General features: G+C 40.8%; 1 long non-coding RNA gene across 1 annotated transcript in view; it reads left to right on the top strand.

Annotated features, from left to right (window-relative positions):
• The window catches only part of LOC311518971, a 101,771-nt gene that overhangs the window by 68,093 nt on the left and 13,251 nt on the right, over nt 1–20,427 (top strand). The window contains exon 2 of the long non-coding RNA XR_014711165.1: nt 17,043–17,169. This is a non-coding gene — a long non-coding RNA (uncharacterized lncRNA). The remainder of the gene's footprint in view (nt 1–17,042; nt 17,170–20,427) is intronic.

Genomic DNA, 20,427 nt, shown 5'->3' with positions numbered 1-20,427 from the left:
CTCCCACCCAAATAAAGAATGTTGTATTTTTAGATCTTGGAGCATACATTTTACCTGTGTCCTTGGTTTACATCATCAGCTAAAGCTATCCATTTATAGGTGCCGTAGCTGCAGTTAGGATATTTCAGCTAGAAATTCTGGGGAAGGGATATATTTTGATCTGTGTGCTTTTCAGTAAGAACTAACAACTAGCTGGAGAGTATGCATAAATATCCACTCTTGTAAATTGCTTTGTTACAACTTGGTTTATCTGTGACATTTATTTCTACCAGAGATCTAAGAAGTGTTATTTGACCTGTCTTTGGGTCAAACTGTCACAATACCACATGGTTTTTTTTTTCCAATGAGATCATTTTTATAGTCAAAAGAAACATCATGAAAGCAAATAGGGTTATATTTACTATACTGTACATGGAAATATGTCCTTTCTATGGCGTTCAAACAGTGATGCCAATGCTGCAAACAGATGACTCAAAGTGGGAATACTCATGCATACATGACTGCAAGATCAGGGCCCATATATGTAACTTTTAATTTAAGTAAGATTTTATAGCGGATAAAAGATATATACATATGCGGAATCAAATCTGCACTCGATTCTGTGTATGGTCATGAAGGGTGCAATCCAGCTCACAATGGCTTTTAATTAGTGTCAGCTTGATTCTAATCTCTTATTCAAACCTTCTGTACAACTCCTTAAATGCACAGAGTGTTTCGTTTGGGCAATGACTGGGAGTGAGTCTACACTTGCAACGCTAAAGCCGTGGCAGTACTTTAACGTGGCTTATGTGGTCGCAGCAGAGAGCTCTCCCAGTGCTCTTAAAAAAAACCCACACCACACCACACGATCCATTGTCTACAGCCACGCTCTACCATACAACCGCATTTGCTCCAACCCCTCAAACAGAGACAAACACCTACAAGATCTTTATCAAGCATTCTTACAACTACAATACCCACCTGCTGAAGTGAAGAAACAGATTGACAGAGCCAGAAGAGTACCCAGAAGTCACCTACTACAGGACAGGCCCAACAAAGAAAATAACAGAACGCCACTAGCCATCACCTTCAGCCCCCAACTAAAACCCCTCCAACACATCATCAAAGATCTACAACCTATCCTGAAGGACAACCCATCGCTCTCCCAGATCTTGGGAGACAGGCCAGTCCTTGCCTACAGACAGCCCCCCAACCTGAAGCAAATATTCACCAGCAACCACACAACAGAACCACTAACCCAGGAACCTATCCTTGCAACAAAGCCCATTGCTAATTGTGCCCACATATCTATTCAGGGGACACCATCATAGGGCCTAATCACATCAGCCACACTATCAGAGGCTCATTCACCTGCACATCCACCAATGTGATATATGCCATCATGTGCCAGCAATACCCTTCTGCCATGTGCATTGGTCAAACTGGACAGTCTCTACGTAAAAGAATAAATGGACACAAATCAGATGTCAAGAATTATAACATTAAAAAACCAGTCGGAGAACACTTCAATCTCTTTGGTCACTCGATTACAGACCTAAAAGTTGCAATTCTTCAACAAAAAAAACAGACTCCAATGAGAGACTGCTGAACTGGAATTAATTTGCAAACTGGATACAATTAACTTAAGATTCAATAGAGACTGGGAGTGGATCGGTCATTGCACAAAGTAAAACTATTTCCCCATGTTTATGCCCCACCCCCCACTGTTCCTCACACATTCGTGTCAACTGCTGGAAATGGCCCACCTTGATTATCACTACAAAAGGTCCCCCCCACTCCACTCTCCTGCTGGTAATATCTCACCTTAAGTGTTCACTCTCGTTACAGTGTGTATGGTAACACCCATTGTTTCATGTTCTTTATGAATCTATATAAATCTTCCCACTGTATTTTCCACGGTGTGCATCCGATGAAGTGAGCTGTAGCTCACGAAAGCTTATGCTCAAATACATGTTAGTCTCTAAGGTGCCACAAGTCCTCCTTTTATTTTTGCGAATACAGACTAACACGGCTGCTACTCTGAAACCTGTTATTTATAATTATTGGTCTAATAGTTAAATCTCCAGAATTCCCATTTCCATGACACCTTGTGGTGTAAGTTTGGACAAGTCACTCATGCCAAAACTTGCAGATGCGAGTGCCTTGAATATGAACATCTCATCTTTATGTAGGCAACTGAAGAGAGCATCACCTCTTTAAATCATACCACTTATGTAGGCACTGAAACAGGCATTTTGGTGGCTGCATTTAGGGGCACTGTCAAGGTTCTTTCCCCACTCTGAAGTCTAGGGTATAGATGTGGGGACCTGCATGAAAACCTCCTAAGCTTACTTTTACCAGCTTAGGTTAAAACTTCCCCAAGGTACAAACTATTTTCCCTTTGCCCTTGGACTTCCATTGCCATCACCAAACATTTATCTGGGTTCATTTTTATTAGGAAAGCATCGTTTGGAAAGTCTTTCCCCCCAAAATCCTCCCAACCCTTGCACCCCACTTCCTGGGGAAGCTTTGGTAAAAATCCTCACCAATTTGCATAGATGACCACAGACCCAAACCCTTGGATCTTAGAACAATGAAAAAAGCATTCAGTTCTTGAAAAGAAACATTTTAATAGAAGAAACAGTAAAAAGAATCACCACTGTAAAATCAGGATGGTAAATACCTTACAGAGTAATCAGATTCAAAACATAGAGAATCCCTCTAGGCAAAACCTTAAGTTACAAAAAAGACACACAGACAGGAATATTCATTCTATTCAGCACAGCTATTTTCTCAGCCATTTAAAGAAATCATAATCTAATGCATATCTAGCCAGATTACTTACTAAATTCTAAGACTCCATTCCTGTTCTGTCCCAGGCAAAAGCATCACACAGACAGACACAGACCCTTTGTTTTTCTCCCTCCTCCCAGCTTTTGAAAGTATCTTGTCTCCTCATTGGTCATTTTGGTCAGGTGCCAGCGAGGTTACCTTTAGCTTCTTAACCCTTTACAGATGAGAGGATTTTTCCTCTGGCCAAGAGGGATTTTAAAGGTGATGACCCTTCCCTTTATATTTATGACAGGCCCACATATGAAAATGGAGGTCAGTGGAAGTTGCAGATGTTCGGCCCCTCTGAAAAGTAGTGCGTTAACCTCTTTGTGCCTTCCTCTGCTCATGTGTGAAATGGGATATTGTAATACTCCAACCTGTCCTTTTGAGGGTTAGGAGGTATTGGGTAATCAGTACCGTGGAGTTAATCCTGCCCCACTATACCCATGCAGGGTTTGGGATTTAAGATGAAGGAAGCCAAACAGTGGGGGGCTGGCTAGAGAGGAGCACAGAAGACTGATGAGCCAGAGGAGAGCACAAAGCAAGCACAAAGGCCTATGGTAGACTCTAAGTAGGAAGGCCTGGGAGTGGCTGCTCAGGAAAGACCAGGGAGCAACCCAAAGGAACCCAGGAAGCGCTGAGGGGAGAGACAGAAAGAACCCCAGGGAGAGCAAAAGCTGAGCTCAGTGAGTGGGCAGAACAGTACTTGAATTAGAAAAGAGAAGATAGACCTATTGGGAAGGAGGGGAAGGGCCCAGTTTCAGACTGGGACAAAGACTTTGTGTTTTGTTTCTATTGGACTTGGATATCCCAGAAATGGTTGACATAGCCAGAGGGTCAAGTCATTGCACCCAAGTCATTGCACAGAACACTGAAGTCTGGAAGAGGATAAAGCAGAGGGGCTGCAACTCTCGGTATCACCACCAGGAGGCACTGTGGGATGCTGGTTCTATGATGGTTCATACCTAATAATAGCCTTCAAACCTGAAAGTCTAAAGTAGTTCATTTCTGTAAAAAGAAAAGGAGTACTTGTGGCACCTTAGAGACTAACCAATTTATTTGAGCATAAGCTTTCGTGAGCTACAGCTCACTTCATCGGATGCATTCAGTGGAAAATACAGTGGGGAGATTTATATACATAGAGAACATGAAACAATGGGTATTACCATACACACTGTAACCAGAGTGATATTTTTTACCTTCAGTCCTTTTGGTATGATGTCCATCTGTTTGCATTTGGAAAGGAAGATGATGTCTGTCTGTATCTGTATGAGTTTTTTCATGAAGTTGATAGATTTCCACTTCATAGGGCTAAATTCAGTGCCTTGCATAATGACAGGTTTCAGAGTAGCAGCCGTGTCAGTCTGTATTCGCAAAAAGAAAAGGAGTATTTGTGGCACCTTAGAGACTAACAAATTTATTTGAGCATAAGCTTTTGTGAGCTATAGCTCACTTCATCGGATGCATTCAGTGGAAAATACAGTGTGGGGATTTATATACATAGAGAACATGAAACAATGTGTATTTTCCACTGAATGCATCCGATGAAGTGAGCTATAGCTCACTATATGCTCAAATAAATTTGTTAGTCTCTAAGGTGCCACAAGTACTCCTTTTCATTTTTGTAGAGTCTCCTGAGATTCAAAGATAAAGAGGTCTCTGTGAAATGCTTTGAGATCCCTTCATAGAAATGCAAAATATTTTTAAATGCTAGATGTTATTTATAATATATTGGGACTAAATAACAAAAAACAAGTTGTGAGTTCTTTTTGTTCTCAGTGTGATAAAGACAATACTGATCTCAGATATCTCAGTGTATGTCTACAATTAGTAGAGTTACTACATATTTAAACTGGTGCAAATGAAAGCAAAACTGGCCTTTTTCCAAATGTGTCCTGTTGCTTTACTCCTGTAAAATTGAAGTGCCCAGGCATATCCATCCTGAACTGTATCCCTGAGGATGGAGATTAACCAGAAAGGCTGTGCTCCATGTACTAGGTATATATGGTATTTGTATTGCATGGAAAGCCATAAATAAAACACATTCGATTGTCTGAAGGCAAAGACTAATAAAACATGTCCAATTTTATTATTTAATCCTACTTCTTGATTTCTACCTGCCTGTGTTTTTGTGAGTAACGGTGTGTGAGAGAGACTCAATCTCTGATGGATTGCACAATAATAATTGTAATCACATTTAAGACAGAAGGTATCACAATTTATCTTCTTCTGTTTGTGATAACATCCTCTGGTTTTTACTGGCCATTCAATGGTCTTACTGTCCCACTGCCAATACCCACTTGGCCATTTCTAGAAAAAAGTTGGCATTTGCCCATTTCGGGGGGGAGGGGAAAATCCCTTAAAATTTAACATATCTCTCTAAATAACTTCATGGAGTACAAAAAAGGCAGTTCCTAGAAAGCCACATTTGTCAGTCTTCTTTTCACTGATTGTTCTGGATTTTGGAACTGCAAAGAGCAATAATTTAAAATGGAAGTAGGGATGAATACTCAGCCTCTGCATTTATGTAACATGTTGGTGCTTTTCTGCAAAGAAACTCAGAATGGTAAAAATGATACGTAGTCCTAAATCAGGGATGGTCAAAGTCCAGCCTTCAGGCCAAACATGGGAGATAGATTTGCTGAGGAACTCACAGTGTAGACTGGTAACCAGGTCAGAAGGGAGAGAGACATGGGTAATAACTGAGGAACCAGGAGCCTAGAGAGGGTGCCTTTGCTGGATTGCAGAGGGGGAACATAGGTGTTGTTTCTCTGGCCTGTGACACATAGTACCTCTTAAGCTTATGCCAAAGACATGACTCATGGGACCCTAACAAGTTGCCACTGTTGCCTTTCATTAGGTTGAACTGTTGCCCTTCGTTAGTTTGAGCTCTGGGTTGATTAAAGTTCAAGAAGGAATGACAAGCTAATCTTATCTTTTTGGTTACAAGTAAAGGAACTCTGCTGCCCCTAAGCCATATTCATGCATATCAAAAAACAAATACTTTGCAAGTTGAATGATGATTGCAAAATTAGCATATTAAGAACAAAGCAATATGATTTTCCTTATGGAATGAGAGTTTAAATATGGAAACACAAGATTATATTTGACAAGGATCATTATAAGCATACAGTTTAAGAATGTACTTGTGGGGCAGGAGACAGTTCAGTTATTTAAGAAATAAAAGGATATTGTGACAGGGAAAACGCATAGCAAAGCAATGGAACTGAAGAAATCAGTTTATTAACGAAGAAATTTTCAAGTGAGATTATTCAGATACTGCTGTACCCTTATATCTTAGAACCAGTTCACTCTTTAGCTAGGTGTTCACATGGGTATTAGAAAACGTCCACACATCCAAAAAGCTTTTATCCTTTCTCTGCTAGTATTTTGCAGTTATTGACATTCGAAAGGGCAGACAAGGCCGGATGAAAACTGTCACTTTCTTCTCCTGCCTCCACATCTGCTTAGTCTTAAAATGGATTTCAAATACTCAGCAGGCTTAGAATCCCTCAAGTCAAAAAGTTCAGAAAAGGAAGATATTGGTGTTTCATTTCAAGCGCCAAAGGGGGGAAAAAGCGGTGTGCATCTTCAGCATGACACATGGGGATTTAGGCGTGCACGGTATTGCCCATTAACATGGATTGAAGTTGCACACACAAATCCCCAATCTATAGTCTCTTGCATGTCTGATAGAACAGTTGAACACAGAGAATGCGAATAGCTTTATTTTTCCATTAAAAAATCACTTGTTTTGAAAAAGATTCTTCTGTTACTGTTGTGGAGGACAGAATTTATAATCTACCATGAGATATAAAACCAAGATTACTAAAAATCTCATCTCATTTTTGCTAGAGTAGGGATCTTAACCCCTGTGTCCTGGCCAGATTGTAACTACCTGTCATAAATATAAAGGTAAGGGAAATACCTTTAAATCCCTCCTGGCCAGAGGAAAAACCCTTTCACCTGTAAAGGGTTAAGAAGCTAAAATAACCTCGCTGGCACCTGACCAAAATGACCAATAAGGAGACAAGATACTTTCCAAGCTGGAGGGGGGGGGAGAAAGGGTCCTCTCTGTCTGTGTGATGCTTTTGCTGGGACCAGAGCAGGACTGCAGGTCAGAACTCCTGTAAAGAGTTAGTAAGCAATCTAGTTAGATATGAGTTAGATTCTGTAATTCCTGGGGTTGTCCTTATTTCCCTTATTATAGATGGGCACTATATTTGCCCTTCTCTAGTTCTCTGTTGCCTGTCAGAAGGGCAAGTACATAGATTCCTGTTCAGAATAACTCATGAAGAATTGCTCTTTCAAAATGCCTACCATGTCCCATTGTTCACAATGAGGTTGAAGCCAAGTTCCTATCAGTGAAGATGGGGGTCTTCAATACAGTCAGGAGATGGAAAAGTGTACTCAGTCTTACTGAGAACAATGAAACATAGATGCCCCTCTCAAAATGGCCAACTAAATAAGATCATCCAGTCCCATTAAGAAAATGGGAGTTGGCAGCCATTTTAAAAGAGGGCAGTTCTTCGTGAAGTTCTCTGTAATATAACATCCTTCTTCAACATCTGCTGAAATAGAAACTTTCACTCATGAAGAATAACAGGAAAAGTGACCATTAATCCTCTAAATAAATAAATTAATTAAATTAAATAAATATCTTAAAATGAAGTGTATGCATGTGTCAGTAAGTTCTTAGCTATCTCGGAAGCTAGTCAGCTTGTACACTGAGACCACTACCTGTCATGCTGACCAATATTGTCTTATTGTTACCTTGTACTCCCCCTCTGTCTGTATCCATTTGTTATCTCTTGTAATGTATTTACATTATAAGCTCTTTGGGAAGGGACATTCATTTTTTTTCTGTTTGAAAAGCACAAAACACAATAGGAATCCAGGCCATGAATAGTTTTCTTAGATAAAATGATAATCCAAATAATGAATAATAATAATTAATAATAATTAGTATAACTGCAGACACACAAAGGTGCTAAATTTCTTAAAGAATTCATTGTAACATTCATTTTAACTCCAAAACTAATTTAGTAGATTTATTTGTACATTCTCAGGAAATTTATTCTATACTTGGAAAGTGCTATAACTTTTGGGAAGATTCTCTTCATTTTTCATTCATAAGAATAAGGATGAATCCCTGGATTAAGCATGGAACTGAACTCAACTTTTACTATGGAACCACAACTGTCACCTCCATACAACTGATGATTTCAAAAAAATATAAGGGATAAGGAACGTTTAGCCAGATGATATAGGTGTGGCAAATGTGGCATGCAGAGATTTGTTGGGGTGTCTGCAATAGAGGTGGCAACAGAATTCAGGTCTCCTCATTCCCATTTCTGTACCTAACCCACTATAGTTGAAGTATTTCATAGAATCACAGAATATCAGGGTTGGAAGGGACCTCAGGACGTCATCTAGTCCAACCCCCTGCTCAAAGCAGGACCAATCCCCAGCTAAATCATCCGAGCCAGGGCTTTGTCAAGCCTGACCTTAAAAATATCTAAGGAAGGAGATTTCACCACCCTCCTAGTGAAAACGTTTTTCCTAATATTCAACCTAAACCTCCCCCACTGCAACTTGAGACCATTACGCCTTGTTCTGTCATCAGCTACCACTGAGAACAGTCTAGAGCCATCCTCTTTGGAACCCCCTTTCAGGTAGTTGAAAGCAGCTAACAAATCCCCCCTCATTCTTCTCTTCCGCAGACAAAACAATCCCAGTTCCCTCAGCCTCTCCTCATAAGTCATGTGTTCCAGTCCCCTAATCATTTTTGTTGCCCTCCGCTGGACTCTTTCCAATTTTTCCACATCCTTCTTGTAGTGTGGGGCCCAAAACTGGACACAGTACCCCAGATGAGACCCCACCAATGTGTAATAGAGGGGAATGATCATGTCTCTCGATCTGCTGGCAATGCCCCTACGTATACATCCCAAAATGCCATTGGCCTTCTTGGCAACAAGGGCACACTGTTGACTCATATCCAGCTTCTCGTCCACTGTAAACCCTAGGTCCTTTTCTGCAGAACTGCTGCCAAGCCTTTCAGTCCCTAGTCTGTAGCGGTGCATGGGATTCTTCTGTCCTAAGTGCAGGACTCTGCACTTGTCCTTGTTGAACCTCATCAGATTTCTTTTGGCCCAATCCTTCAATTTGTCTAGGTCCCTCTGTATCCTATCCCTCCCTCCAGCGTATCTACCTCTCCTCCCAGTTTAGTGTCATCTGCAAACTTGCTGAGGGTGCAATCCACACCATCCTCCAGATCATTTATGAAGATATTGAACAAAACCGGCCTGAGGACTGACCCTTGGGGCACTCCACTTGATACCGGCTGCCAACTAGACATGGAGCCATTGATCACTACCCATTGAACCCGACAATCTAGCCAACATTCTATCTACCTTATAGGCCATTCATCCAGCCCATATTTCTTTAACTTGCTGGCAAGAATAATGTGGGAGACCATGTCAAAAGCTTTGCTAAAGTCAAGGAACAACATGTCCACCACTTTCCCCTCATCCACAGAGCCAGTTATTTCATCATAGAAGGCAATTAGATTAGTCAGGCATGACTTGCCCTTGGTGAATCCATGCTGCCTGTTCCTCATCACTTTCCTCTCGTTTAAGTGCTTCAGAATTGATTCCTTGAGGACCTGATTTTTCCATGATTTTTCCAGGGACTGAGGTGAGGCTGACTGGCCTGTAGTTCCCAGGATCCTCCTTCTTCCTTTTTTTAAAGATGGGCACTACATTAGCCTTTTTCCAGTCATCCGGGACTTCCCCGGATCGCCATGAGTTTTCAAAGATAATGGCCAATGGCTCTGCAATCACATCCACCAACTTCTTTAGCACTCTTGGATGCAGCGCATCCGGCCCCATGGACTTGTGCTCATCCAGCTTTTCTAAATAGTCCTGAACCACTTCTTTCTCCACAGAGGGCTGGTTACCTCCTCCCCATGCTGTGCTGCCCAGTGCAGCAGTCTGGGAGCTGACCTTGTTCGTGAAGACAGAGGCAAAAAAAGCATTGAGTACATTAGCTTTTTCCACATCCTCTGTCACTAGGTTGCCTCCCTCATTCAGTAAGGGTCCCACACTTTCCTTGCCTTTCTTCTTGTTGCTAACATACCTGAAGAAACGCTTCTTGTTACTTTTAACATCTCTTGCTAGATGCAACTTCAGGTGTGATTTGGCCTTCCTGATTTCACTCCTGCATCCCCAAGCAATATTTTTATACTCATCCCTGGTCATTTGTCCATCCTTCCACTTCTTGTAAGCTTCTTTTTTGTGTTCAAGATCAGCAAGGATTTCACTGTGAAGCCAAGCTGGTCGCCTGCCATATTTACTATTCTTTCTACACATCGGGATGGTTTGTCCCTGTAACCTCAATAAGGATTCTTTAAAATACAGCCAGCTCTCCTGGACTCCTTTCTGCCTCATGTTATTCTCCCAGGGGATCCTGCCCATCAGTTCCCGGAGGGAGTCAAAGTCAGCTTTTCTGAAGTCCAGGGTCCGTATTCTGCTGCTCTCCTTTCTTCCCTGTGTCAGGATCCTGAACTCGACCATCTCATGGTCACTGCCTCCCAGGTTCCCATCCACTTTAGCTTCCCCTACTAATTCTTCCAAGTTTGTGAGCAGCAGGTCAAGAAAACTCCGCTCCTAGTTAGTTCCTCCAGCACTTGCACCAGGAAATTGTTCCCTACCCTTTCCAAAAACTTCCTGGATTGTCTGTGCACCGCTCTATTACTCTCCCAGCAGATATCAGAGTGATTGAAGTCTCCCATGAGAACCAGGGCCTGCGATCTAGTAACTTCCGTGAGTTGCCGGAAGAAAGCCTCGTCCACCTCATCCCCCTGGTCCGATGGTCTATAGCAGATTCCCACCACAACATCACCCTTGTTGCTCACACTTCTAAACTTAATCCAGAGACACTCAGGTTTTTCTGCAGTTTCATACTTGAGCTCTGAGCAGTCATACTGCTCCCTTACATACAGTGCAACTCCCCCACCTTTTCTGCCCTGCCCGTCCTTCCTGAACAGTTTCTATCCATCCATGACAGTACTCCAGTCATGTGAGTTATCCCATCAAGTCTCTGTTATTCCAATCACATCATAATTCCTTGACTGTGCCAGGACTTCCAGTTCTCCCTGCTTGTTTCCCACGCTTCTTACATTTGTGTATAGGCACTTGAGATAACTTGCTGATCGTCCCTCTTTCTCAGTATGAGGCAGGAGCCTTGCCCTCTCGCGCACTCCTGCTCGTGATTCCTCCCGGTATCCCACTTTCCCACTTACCTCAGGGCTTTGGTCTCCTTCCCCCGGTGAACCTAGTTTAAAGCCCTCCTCACTAGGTTAGCCAGCCTTCTTGCGAAGATGCTCTTCACTCTCTTCGTTAGGTGGAGCCTGTCTCTGCCTAGCACTCCTCCTTCTTGGAACAACATCCCATAGTCAAAGAATCCAAAGCCTTCTCTCTGACACCACCTGCGTATTTGGAAGAGTTCAGCCTGAGAAATAAACTCTACCCTCTGCTCTTTCCCCCGCCCCCTCAAAAACTAATTATTTTAGCTTTTTGAGCTATGTGCTAAGTTAAATGTGTTTTAATTATTATCTGACTTCCCCCCCCCCAGCACAGAAGAAAGCCTTATTTCCTTGTTACAGACAAATTGAAATGACAGTGCTAAAGGGCAAGATTAAAAGTATCACCAGCCATAGCAAGCGGAGCTACTGGAAAGCTTTTTGTGTGGCTGTGTGGTTTCTCTTTTGCTGATTTAAATAGGGACTCCCAAACTCACCTACTTCTATTTTACCCTCCCATGATGTGCCCAATTCCTGTAACAATCTGCAGAATGGAAATCTGAAAATTCTCCATATAGTAGTACCCTTGAGGCTTTGTTATATGCACAGAAACTGTTATAAAAAGATCCCCAGTAGTCAGGACAGTTAGAGTGCATTCATAGTTGGCTGCTGACTTGTGTCCTGTGTTATTTTAGGAACGTCACTGTTGCAAATATAAAACTCGTGTGTATGTACAAGTCAGGCTTGTGTGTATTAATAGGGAGGTGTGAGCACTTTTTCATACAAACTCTTTGCTTCAGTTGATCAATCTTGAAAATTAGTATAAAGAAGGCTTATAACATTTAGTACATGTTTCTAAGGAACTTAAAGACTCACAGGTTAAAAATAATATTTGTAGTTCAAAATATTCGGCTAGAGCATGCTCAGAAGATCCACATGAAGAAGACCTCCTGTGCTGCGTGGTAGGGAATGGTCAGTAAATTCCACAGAACCATCCCCTTTTTCTAGAACACCAGAGAGAGTTCTCCACAAATTCTTCTAAACACTGGTAAAGCCCTTTGTATTTTCTGACCTAGGCACCTGACATAGGTCATGGTTACAAAAGGTATGTGTGTCATATGGCTGGGGGTCATAGCCACTGACTCCACTGGCCACTGTTACAAGTGAAAAAGAGCGAGCAAGCTGGAGCCAGGGTGCAGGCCAGAGGAAGCAGTGGATGCTGCTGTACCTCAGGACTACTCAGAAACTATGCTGATGAGTGCAGTAGTGTCACCATCTACAGAATCTGCGTATCACCAGACGTTACATTACAGGAAGGATCTATTAGGCAGGACCACATCTTTTGTGGAGAAAATGTCCCTCCCTCACACACATACATGGAGTGATTGGGGAGAGGGAATCTCTTTGAAGAGATTTTCACAGCGTTATTATCCCGGAGGGCCCTTGTTGTATCTCTGTAGTAAGAGGGTGTTTAGGCCATTAATTTGTGTCTTCTATAATGAAAAATGTAACCTACTTTAAATTTAATTGTTCTCCTGTGGTGGTCTTTCCAAGCAGTATTTGGCACACATTTGGGCCTCAAAAACTATTGAACCAGCCCAAGAAAACTGCTCATTTAAGCAACATATTTTCTATTACAAGTAAGTAATGCTTAAAATTGGACAGGAAGAAACAGAAAAGGCCTTAAATCTTTTTTCTTACTTTTTTTTTAAAAAATCATCTGTGCAGTAACATGAAAATGTAGCAACCACTGGGGAAAAACAAACATTTAATCATCAACAATTGCTAGTGGGACCTGACATTTTGTATCTCTTACAATATTATTTTTGTAAAGCTATCATGGTCTTCGGCCAAAATACACAAATCTGCTTTGCCCTTTGTTGAGGCTAATCAGATGCACTGAGATTAGGAGGAACAGGGATAAATGATAGCCTGCAATGGATCATGGCAACGACAGGGGTACTGCCTCTATTTCAAATGTAAGTGTGATATTAGGAAGAGAGATATAAAAGCTTTGCAAATGAAAACAGAGAGTTAGAGTCCTAAAAGGCTATAGAGACATGCTAGGCTTTGCAAAGGAAATAGGAAATAACAATATATGGGTAAGTAGATACAAAATAATGGCCGATGGTATCAATTAGGGCTGTCGATTAAACACAGTTAACTCAGGCGATTAAATAAAAAAATTAATCGTGATTAATCGCACTGTTAAACAATAGAATTCCAATTGAAATTTATTAAATATTTTTGATGTTTTTTCTACATTTTCAAATATATTGATTTCTATTACAACACAAAATACAAAGTGCACTGTGCTTACTTTATATTATTTTATTACAAATATTTGCACTGTAAAAATGATAAACAAAAGAAATAGTATTTTGCAATTCATCTCATACAAGTACCATAGTGCAATTTCTTTATCATGAAAGTGTAACTTACTAATGTAGATTTTTTTTTGTTACATAACTGCACTCAAAACCAAAACAATGTAAAACTTTAGACCCTAAAGTCCACTCAGTCCTACTTCTTGTTCAGCCAATCACTAAGACAAACAAGTTTGTTTACATTTACGGGAGATACTACTGCCTGCTTCTTATTTACAATGTCACTTGAAAGTGAGAAAAGGTGTTCTCATGGCACTCTTGTAGCTGGTGTTGTAAGGTATTTACATGCCAGATATGCTAAACATTCATATGCCCCATCATGCTTCAGCCACCATTCCAGACAACATGCTTCCATGCTGATCATACTCATTAAAAATATAATGTTTTAATTAAATGTGTGACTGAACTCCTTGGGGGACAATTGTATGTCTCCTGCTCTGTTTTACTTGCATTCTGCCATATATTTCATGTTATAGCAGTCTCAGATGATGACCCAGCACATATTGTTTATTTTAAGAACACTTTCACTGCAGATCTGACAAAATGCAAAGAAGGTACTGATGTGAGATTTCTAAAAATAGCTACAGCTCTTGACCCAAGGTTTAAGAATCTGAAGTTCCTTCCCAAATCTGAGAGGAATGAAGTGTGGAGCATGCTTTCAGAAGTCTTAAAGTGCAACACTCTTATGTGAAAACTACAGAACCCGAACCACTAAAAAAGAAAATTAACCTTCTGCTGGTGGCGTCTGACTCAGATGATGAAAATGGTCCACTCTGCTTTGGATCATTATTGAGCAGAATCCATCATCAGCTTGGACACGTGCTCTGGAATTTTGGTTAAAGCATAAAGGGACATATGAATCTTTAGTGCATCTGGTGCATAAATATCTTGCAATGCCGGCTACAACAGTGCCATGCAAACACCTGTTCTCACTTTCAGGTGACATTGTAAACAAGAAGTGGACAGAATTAACTCCTGAAAATTGTAACCTTTGTCTAAGCAATTGGCTGAAGTAGGACTGAGTGGACTTGTAGGCTCTGAAGTTTGACATTGTTTATTTTTGAATGCAGTTATATTTTTGTACATAATTCTACATTTGTAAGTTCAATTTTCATGATAAAGAGATTGCACTACAGTACTTGTATTAGGTGAATTGAAAAATACTATTTCTTTTGTTTTTTACAGTGAAATATTTGTAATAAAAATAAATATAAAGTGAGCACTGTACATTTATATTCTGTGTTGTAATTGGAATCTATATATTTGAAAATTTAGAAAACATCCAACCATATTTAAATAAACGGTATTCTATCATTAACAGCAAGATTAATCACGATTAATTTTTTCAATCACGCAATTAATCAAGATTTATTTTTTTTAATCACTTGACAGTCCTGGTATCAATGTTAAAGTTAAATAATATCAATGTTTTGAGATACTTTTAAACTTCAGCTTTTATGCAGTTGTGCTTTGTGCTATATTTAAAGAAATGCTGAAAATAATTACAGAGAATTTTTGTTCGCTTAGGACTACTTGTATGAATAATTTATCATAATGAGTAAGGGGTTCCCAATCTGGCCCTATGTGTTTGTATCACATCCAGCACAAAAGGGTCTGTCTCAGTTGGGGCCCTTCGGTGCTACCATATTACAGATAATAAATAATTCTATTAAATAATTACCTAAAAGTACAGTCACTCTCTGTACTGTTATTGTATTCCAAAGGGAAGGTTTCCAGGCATTTTATGAATCAGAGAAGTTAAAAATAGTCATACAATGCAGTACTTTCCCCTCCTCCCTTCTGTCTTTAAACACAATAACTCCTGGGTCAGAAATGTTTAACCTTGAGCATGTTACTCTCACAATATTGAGCTGTTTTTCTGCGCTCCATTAATGTGCTATAAAGTGAAGTAATGATTTAAAAGAAGAAAAGAAAAGAAACTACTTTTTGAAAAGCATCCTTCAAAGTGGCTTCTCTCCCACTGCATTCAGAAAACCTACTTTTCCAGGAGATTCTGAACAACACTGGCCAATGTCATTTGTTTTGGAGTTACTATGACCAAATGATATCCTTGACTAGAAAAATTACACCTCTTTGCTTCCCTCATCTCCTGATACTGTATAAGTAAATGAATATGTACATTTGTATCCTTCTATTTCTTCACCCATAACCCACCTTTATGTATTTATTTATTTGTGCTGTGATTTATCTGAAACCTCCCAGTGTGCTCTTCACACACCAAATACAAATCCAATACTGACAGGCCAGCACAGTTTAAAATATTCACGCTTCAGTTTACGTGAGCAGCAGTGCAACAATCAGCCAGGCAATCATTCAATTCATTGGCCTCTTCTTAATTTATTGATAAATTGCAAGAGGAGGCAAACCAGGATGCTCTCCAACCAAATGCTAAATTCCAGGTGCAGGAGATCAACCCTTTACGCCCAAACCCACAACAGAAAACCTCAGTTTAAACAAAATAAAAATGAGACAAGTATTAAGAGAACCTGCAACAGCCAGGAGGGCATATTTTGAATATCTGGTACCATGGCATGGAACTATGTCAGAACCTAGGGGAGTCTGGATTCATCATGTTTCTTAACAGGTCACAAGAACATCCCAGCAAGCTCATTTAATTAAATCCTGTTTAAGAGGCTGGTGAAAAAATAACTACGAATTGATCTTGACAGGAAGATTATGGTCAATTTCACTCCCAAGAAAATCTTTGCTGGCAGAAAGAATGCTTTTGAAAGTATAATTTCTCTTTCACAGCAGCTATTATTCCAGGGCCATGAAAGCAATAAGGTACAGTGTGATCTTGAAAAGACTAGCACATTTGAAGATCCTAGCTTGGTACATTTTCCTGAGCATCATTTTTAAAGGAAAACTCATAAATTCTGATCTGCCTAATTCTGCTCTCAGTTTCCATATGCACATGGAGGGCCTTCTTCAGACCAGAGGTGGCAAGAAGGGAATGTCAGAGCTGTTAAGGGAGGGAGATGTGGAGACAGGAAAGAGGAACTTTTCCAAGAGGCAAACTTGACCTTTGACATTGGAAAACATCAGGACACAGTGTTAATCTAATCTGAGGAATATTTCCAACCTTTAGGCAACATTTTATTGCTGTAGAATCCTGAACCCATCAATATTTGTAAACCACTGTGGTAAAAATGGTAAAGTTATGGGGGAAGTGTCTCATCTGATGTAAATTGTTATAGCTCCATTGGAGGCTGAGGATCTGCCCCCATGAAGAGAGAGATATGAAACCAGTATGTTATTGAAATAAATATCTAAAATGGGACACATGATTATAATGCAGAGGTGGCCACTTTAGATACCTCTAATTCATTGTGTTCGTATCTCAACTTCTAAAGACACAGGGTACAATCCTGGCCCCATTTAAGTGAATGGCAAAAATCCCATTGACTTCAATATAGGCAGGATTTTACCCCTGTATATAGGTGAGGAAAAAATAGGTGAGAAATACCGATGGGCAGTTAGCTACTGACACTCAGGCTTTGTGAACTTCTTTTATATTGCAGAACATGTGGACAACACATTTGCTCCTCACCAGCAGACAAATCAAGTACAACCTCAGGTCCAGAATCAGCCACCAATACTCAGCTTCCAAGAGGCTTCATCAGTGGAATGAGCAAGGTGCTACTCAAGGTAACCAAATCCAACTCTCAACGTGGTTGTGACCTAAACTAGCTGCTGGAAGGCAGGGGGGGTGTGATTTTTGATTAGCAGCCCAAACAGGAGTGAAATTGGGGATTGGTCCTGCTTTGAGCAGGGGGTTGGACTAGATGACCTCCTAAGGTCCCTTCCAACCCTGCTATTCTATGATTCTATGAAATGGGATGGGTTGTGTCTACCCTTACAATCTTTGAAATGCAAAACAAAACAAAACAAAACAAAAGGCAGTCATCCCCATCACAAGGCAAGCCCACTGCCACTCCAGTCCCCAATCACAAAGCGACTCTGCAACCCACCCCCTTCAACAGCCACTTATAGTATCTAGAGAGATAACACCTATAGTTAAGAAGAAAAGAAGGACTTGTGGCAGCTTAGAGACTAACAAATTTATTTGAGCATAAGCTTTCATGAGCTACAGCTCACTTCATCGGATGCTGTAGCTCACGAAAGCTTATGCTCAAATACCTTTGTTAGTCTCTATGGTGCCACAAGTTCTTTTCTTTTTTGCGGATACAGACTAACACGCTAATACTCTGAAACCTATAGGTAAGATTGATTACGTCACTTTCTTATTTAAACTGCAGAAGTGGGAACACTGCAGCATCCATATCTGGGCACAGAAACTTTTGACATTACATATACCAGTGTATTGTGATAATAATAGGTTTCAGAGTAACAGCCGTGTTAGTCTGTATTCGCAAAAAGAAAAGGAGTACTTGTGGCACCTTAGAGACTAACCAACGTATTTGAGCATGAGCTTTCATGAGCTACAGCTCACTTCATCGGATGCATACCGTGGAAACTGCAGCAGACTTTGTGGTCAGTTTGGATGAGCTATTACCAGCAGGAGAGTGAGTTTGTGTGTGTATGGGGGTGGGGGGGATGTGAGAAAACCTGGATTTGTGCTGGAAATGGCCCACCTTGATTATCATGCACATTGTAGGGAGAATGGTCACTTTGGATGAGCTATTACCAGCAGGATAGTGAGTTTGTGTGTGTGGTTTTTGGGAGGGGGGTGAGGGGGTGAGAGAACCTGGATTTGTGCAGGAAATGGCCCAACTTGATTATCATGCTGTCATAAATATAAAGGGAAGGGTAAACCCCTTTGAAATCCCTCCTGGCCAGGGGAAGCTCCTCTCACCTGTAAAGGGTTAAGAAGCTAAAGGTAACCTCGCTGGCACCTGACCAAAATGACCAATGAGGAGACAAGATACTTTCAAAAGCTGGGAGGAGGGAGAGAAACAAAGGGTTTGTGTGTCTGTCTGTAGTCGTCTTGGCGGGGGACAGAACAGGAATGGAGTCTTAGAACTTTTAGTAAGTAATCTAGCTAGGTATGTGTTAGATTATGATTTCTTTAAATGGCTGAGAAAAGAATTGTGCTGAATAGAATAACTATTTCTGTCTGTGTATCTTTTTTGTAACTTAAGGTTTTGCCTAGAGGGGTTCTCTATGTTTTTGAATCTAATTACCCTGTAAGATATATACCATCCTGATTTTACAGGGGGGATTTCTTTATTTCTATTTACTTCTATTTTTTATTAAAAGTCTTCTTGTAAAACACTGAATGCTTTTTCATTGTTCTCAGATCCAAGGGTTTGGGTCTGTGGTCACCTATGCAAATTGGTGAGGCTTTTTATCCAACATTTCCCAGGAAAGGGGGAGTGCAAGTGTTGGGAGGATTGTTCATTGTTCTTAAGATCCAAGGGTCTGGGTCTGTAGTCACCTAGGCAAATTGGTGAGGCTTTTTACCAAACCTTGTCCAGGAAGTGGGGTGCAAGGTTTTGGGAAGTATTTTGGGGGGAAGGACGCGTCCAAACAGCTCTTCCCCAGTAACCAGTATTAGTTTGGTGGTGGTAGCGGCCATTCCAAGGATAACGGGGGTAATATTTTGTACCTTGGGGAAGTTTTAACCTAAGCTGGTAAGGATAAGCTTAGGAGGTTTTTCATGCAGGTCCCCACATCTGTACCCTAGAGTTCAGAGTGGGGGAGGAACCTTGACATGGTGGCACAGTGGTGGGATTAACCTGAAATCATTTTGAGATCCAGTTGAGATTTTTTGAACTAGAAATACAGATTTTAAAAAGGAATTTTTAGGAAGTCCAGAAGGCAGCTTTGAAACTGAAAGCAGCTTGGTTTCTCTCTGCTTTGTGGCCAAGCAGAGACAAAAGGGGATTATCTTGTGAATTGCAGATTTTCTTTGCCTGGAGGCAGGGTACTTAACTCCTGCAGGGAAATTCACAGTCTTCCAACCCAGAGGTTTTTTTTTTCTTTTTCTTTTCTTCCTAAAAGTAAATAGGGGGTGTGTGCTCTACCCATTTGCCTGGAGACAAAAGTGGCAGGTTTTTTTTAGGATTTTGATTTTTTTTTTTTTGTTTTACAAGGAGCACAGGTTTGAAAAGAAATTTTTTTTCTTCTTTGGGCTGGGTAAGCAGGTTTCCAAGTAGTTGGAGGTTTTTTGCTTTAATTTGGGCCCAGAGCAGAGACAAGGGAATTGTCTTTCTCTGTAGGCTGACAATCACTATCAGAGAATAGGTATTCTATTCCAGCACAGCAAAATTTTACAGCCAAGTTTTGTTTGTTTATTTCTAAACCTCGGGTGTAAAGTTAGTTAAAAACAGAGAGGTTAGAATGGCCAAATCCTCAGCTCGACTACAGCTGGAATTAGCCAAATTGCAGGCTGAGGAAAAACAAAGGGAACATGAAAGACAGATAGAACTCATGCGGCTGAAGGAGGAGGAGAAGGAAAAAGAGAGGAAGCATGTGGAGGAGATGGAGAGGATAAAGGCCCAGCAGAATATACCAACAAACCCTAGCAATCCTTCTCCAGGTACCACTTCCCATCCCAGAAAGTTCCCCACCTACAAGGCAGGTGATGATACTGAGGCCTTCTTAGAAAACTTCGAAAGGGCCTGCCTTGGGTACAACATCTCTACTGACCAATACATGGTAGAGCTGAGGCCGCAGCTCAGTGGACCCTTAGCTGAGGTGGCAGCTGAAATGCCTAAAGAACACATGAACAAGTATGAACTGTTTAAATCCAAGGCGAGAGTCAGAATGGGGATAACACCTGAGCAGTCTCGTCGGAGGTTCAGAGCCCTAAGGTGGAAACCAGACATGTCATTTACCCGACATGCCTACCACATTGTAAAACATTGGGATGCCTGGATATCAGGAGCAAGTGTTGAATCTCCAGTAAATTTGCCCTTCCTAATGCAAATGGAACAATTCTTA

The sequence above is a fragment of the Lepidochelys olivacea genome, assembly GCF_965140295.1.
Source record: "Lepidochelys olivacea isolate rLepOli2 genome assembly, chromosome: 3".
In the NCBI taxonomy this organism is placed as follows: domain Eukaryota; kingdom Metazoa; phylum Chordata; order Testudines; family Cheloniidae; genus Lepidochelys; species Lepidochelys olivacea.
This window is presented reverse-complemented; position numbering and strand designations above follow the sequence as displayed.